Genomic DNA, 5,000 nt, shown 5'->3' with positions numbered 1-5,000 from the left:
TGGGCCTTGGCTCTATTCTGTCCCCATAATGGCTGTGGGTCTAGGAGGATGGGCTTGGCTCTAGGAGGATGGGCCTTGCCTCTATTCTGTCTCCATAATGGCTGTGGGTCTAGGAGGATGGGCCTTGGCTCTATTCTGTCCCCATAATGGCTGTGGGTCTAGGAGGATGGGCCTTGGCTCTATTCTGTCTCCATAATGGCTGTGGGTCTAGGAGGCCTTGGCTCTATTCTGTCTCCATAATGGCTGTGGGTCTAGGAGGATGGTCTCTTCCTTTTCTCTCTCTCTCACAAATGTTTATTTAATTTGAAAAATTTATTAAAAAAAACTTCTAGCACACTGAGGAAAATAAGTTTGTGTGCCATGGAAACTTAAGCACTTTGTAAGCACTTTGCAAAAGTACCATATAGATGAGGATTCTTATTATATAACAGTGTTTGCCCATTGCTTGCACTAAAAAATAATGCTTAGACCAAAGCCTCAATACTTAAACTTCTTGTAGCATACCTTAAGCACTGTGTAACTATAGCTTAAGGGTGGTGGGGGCACCTCACCACACTTTTATTAGTTATTTTTCCAAAATTGCCATATGATAAAGAGCATCCTTCGAGCCTTTTGGATAACTGAAACAATATGATCATTTCTTAGCCCAGGAGGACATCGCCTTGTGGCCAGATCTGAACAGGTTGCAGGATCCATAATCCCTTCCCCCCACCCCTGCCACACACACACACACACACACACACACACACACACACACACACACACACACACACACACATATACAAAAAATAAATAGCTATTTCTCCAGTATCTTTTTCTTTTTACTTTTGTTTTGTTGCTAAATATTTGATTTGAGCCAAATTCTTCCAAAAATGTGTGAAGCAATAGGCAAAAACTGTATCACTGCAGTCTGATTTTACTATTACTTAAAGATTATTATTACATCATTAGGCCAACAAAGGTCTGATTTTATTATTAAATTAAGATTATTTTTATATCATTACTAAGGTCTTAAACAGAGGGCTGATACCCCTGTTCAGCTCTCTGTCTCCCTGGAGATTCCTAACGCTATGGGAACTCTAGACTGACACCCCTATCCACTTCCTACTCCTCCTCCAGGAATACCTCAGCCAGTGCTGAAGAACTGTCCTCGACTCCTGTCCTGTCCAACTTGCACTTCTGTCAGTGGTGTAAGACTAATCAACAACGTCTGCTGTCTGTCAGCTCTCAGCAGGCTAGTGGCTAGCGGCTAGCGGCTAACGGATTTCTGTCTGCTGGACTGTGAGTCACAGGTGGAGTGAGTGTTTACAAACATGTCCCCGGTGAGCCCTGCAGGGCAGGCAGAGAGGCTTGGTGTTATGGGTGTCCCTGTATAAAAACATTTTTCAGCCTCAGTTTCAGAAATCTATGGCTATATGTCCACACGTGGCCGGGTGTTTTTAAAAATGGGTGTAATGATGTCAAAATTTTTCAGCCTGAATTTCGGAAATCTACACCTAAAACTCCACTCCTGACATGCTCCAGGGCCTCGGTCAAGTGAGGGACGATGGTGTTGTGCCCACTAAAACTAAGACTAGGTAGGAATACAATGAAATTTGAAAAGATTTGATCATTTAACACACACACACACACACACACACACACACACACACACACATTCATTTATTTTCATTCAACCTTTATTCTCGGTTCATTGAGGGTATTCCTCATTTTCAGTGAAGCCGAGATTACACAGTAACAATGGAATAACAAGATATAGTATAATAATTGTGGAAAATAAAACAAAATAAAACAAATAATAAGATAACCTACATACCATTATAAAGGAGGAAGAGAAATAAAAAATATAGAACATATGAATAATAAAATAATAACAATAATAAAATAACATTTACATAAAACACACTAATTGCACCCACTCCAAAAATCTGAGCTTGCATAAAGCTTCTGTGGTTGACAGCTAGCTCTGCCACTGACAGCAAGTGTTAGGCCTACCTATGCAGAGGCCCTGTACACACCTGTGTTCCTCTATAGATGTGTTGACTCAGGTGTCCACTATCCAGCAGTAACAGAGGCAGCAGTGTTAGGCCTACCTATGTGGAGGCCCTGTACACACCTGTGTTCCTCTATAGGTGTGTTGACTCAGGTGTCCACTATCCAGCAGTAACAGAGACCCTGTACACACCTGTGTTCCTCTATAGGTGTATTGACTCAGACCTACGTGGAGGCCCTGTACACACCTGTGTTTCTCTATAGGTGTGTTGACTCAGGTGTCCACTATCCAGCAGTAACAGAGGCAGCAGTGCGGTCCCGTGCTGTGAGATTTTTTCTCAAACTTTAATTGACATATAGGCCCACTTGATTGAAACAACGTTACAGTGTCAAAATGGTTTTAATCAAATCATTTAATTAATAATCAAATAATTAATTTCAGTAAATAATGTCTTAAATATAATGAATAATTAATTGAAAGGTTACTAGAAAAGAGTTGAGACATTTTAAAGGGTACTTTACATCTGGATGACGTTTGCTGCGCTATTCTTGGATACTTGAGTTTTTACGGTAAATGTGTGTGTGTGTGTGTATGTGTGTGTGTGTGTGAGTGCGCGCGCGTGCTCGCGTTGGCTTCTTGATGACAAACTCTACAGCGCGATGAGAAAGAGTGCTATCGCGAACCACGGATTGTTGTGAAGAGGACTGCTCTGAGGTAAGAAGCATGTTATCAAGCAGTCATTACTTTCAATTTGTCTTTGAACTCAAACAAAGGAGGACGAATGTTTTAACCGTTTATAAAGAGTCAAGGCAAATTTAGTTATTTATATAGCGCATTTCATACAGGGTTGATTCTTTTTGTGTCCAAGAGAACTGAAGTGTCGGGAAAGTGTTTTGTTTGTGGTCGTATTGTCAGTATGTTCGGACTTATAATCAAATCAAATGACATTTGCTAAACTGCACTTTTTCGGATGGTGATAATTTGGAAAGAACATTGGAGCACAAGTCGATACCATAAGCATTAAGCAGACTCAAGTTCTGCGTCTGGCTCCGTTAGAGTAACATTACAGTAACAATGTCGCGTCTCCTTTAATTGGGGGGAATTTTCATTTAAACATTGCGCGCTGTTTGTGTTCAGTTCTGTTTTCTGGAGAGCGTCTCGCCTACGGTGCTGGTATTTCCCGATGTGCACGGAAAACGGAAAAAGTTGACAGAAGTAGCATGTGTTTGTGTAGGCTATTCTTCGAAGTTATGCACAGAGCTCCATCCTTCCCGTTAGTTACCCACGGCGCACATTACTGTTGACCATGTCTGGAAATCTGAAAAGTATGAGATGAATGTGGATGGACAATAACCCACCCTGGCTAGTTTCAGCAATGAATCGGTCCATACAGATAAGTGAACAGTGACCACTAAGCTCGGTAGGTGGTGTTAAATTCTTTCATAAACATGATTAATGAGACTTGTGCAGAACGACTGCGTGTGAAGCTACACTCTGGAGCCTTTCAGGCGACAGTGGGAGTCGAGATGCCCCGTGAGCGCGGTATGATCGCGGGGAGTGCTGTCCGGCATCCAGAAAGTGGTTACTCTCTCGCGCAGATCAGAGGTGGTGATAGAGGTCTGCGGCTACACACACACATACACACACCCTGGATCACTATAAAACGTAGCTATTTCCTACTGGTTCCTACTGTTTGGCTTTACACTGGCCAGAAATAAGCCTGTTATTATTGGACATTTCTCTCACACTCTTTCATTCACACACACTTGCACGCACATACACACACACATCCTTTAGTGACTCAGATGTGACATTTTGTGGTATTGCCTGTCTCTGTCACTCATACATCTACTCAAATTTCACTTGGTCTTATCTCATCTCATCTTCTGTGCTTTGCACTCCCCTCCCAGTTCACAGTAGGCACACACACACACACACACACACCATCCACATCAGGCCAGGTGAGGTCCAGAGGTGGCTGTAGGCTGCTATGGCCTCTCTCATGACATGGTGAAGCTGAGAAAGAGCGAGAGAGAGAGGGGGGGGAGAGAGAGAGAGAGAGAGAGGGGGGGTGGGAGAGAGAGAGGGGGAGAGAGAGGGGGGGGGGAGAGAGAGAGAGAGGGGGAGTGGGAGAGAGAGAGAGAGGCTGCTCCATATACGAAGGGAAAAAAGATAGAGAGAGAGAGAGAGAGGCTGCTCCATATACGAAGGGAAAAAGAGAGAGAGAGGCTTGGACAGATTGGCTCTAAGATGGAGAGGAGGAAGGGTGGGGTGTTGTTTTGATTGTTCTTTGTGCCTTGACATACTGTATAGAAACAGTCCTGTTGATAAAGCACCGGTTATTGAATAAACCTGTTTATTGAATCAGTCATCAAACCATGATGTCATCTCCCACTGAGACATCAGATGCATACACAATAGTGCCAACCTTCCCTCAGACCCAGAAATACATCCTTTTATTAAAGCAACTATAAACCACCTGCTAGAGAGAGAGAGGGAGAGAGAGAGAGAGAGAGAGAGAGAGGGAGAGAGTGCAGTATTGACACGTCTCACACACGTCTTCCCTGGAGGCTAACGTGGGAACAGGTCACTTGGTTACTAGGAGACCAAACATTTGTTGATATTGAGATTTCAGATGCAGTCAGCCGTTGTCCGGGTCCCATAGGAATGTCGTCTGTGGGAGAGTGTGTGTGTGTGCGTGCGTGTGCGTGTGCGTGTGTGTATCTATGCGTGTGTGTATGTGTGTGTTTGTGTGTGCGTGTGTGTGTGTCTACACTGTCATGACAGTGTTTATGTCATTAACGTTAGTTCCACCTCACCAACATGGATCCATTTCCCTAGTTTCCTGGTCATTACACACATGAGTACACATACACACACACACACACACACACACACACACACACATGCAGAGAAATGGGCCGTCAGCTGAACTGGCTTCATTAATGGGCCTTAGTGCTGGGAAATCTCTGTAAACCTGTGGGTGTGAGGTGACTACTCTCCAAGG

The 5,000-nt window shown here is 43.7% G+C and overlaps 1 pseudogene; it reads left to right on the top strand.

The window, feature by feature from the left end:
* The first annotated feature begins 2,641 nt into the window (after window positions 1–2,641).
* Window positions 2,642–5,000, top strand: part of LOC125286457 — a 43,168-nt pseudogene continuing 40,809 nt past the window's right edge.

Source organism: Alosa alosa, chromosome 21, assembly GCF_017589495.1.
Source record: "Alosa alosa isolate M-15738 ecotype Scorff River chromosome 21, AALO_Geno_1.1, whole genome shotgun sequence".
NCBI lineage: Eukaryota > Metazoa > Chordata > Actinopteri > Clupeiformes > Clupeidae > Alosa > Alosa alosa.
This window is presented reverse-complemented; position numbering and strand designations above follow the sequence as displayed.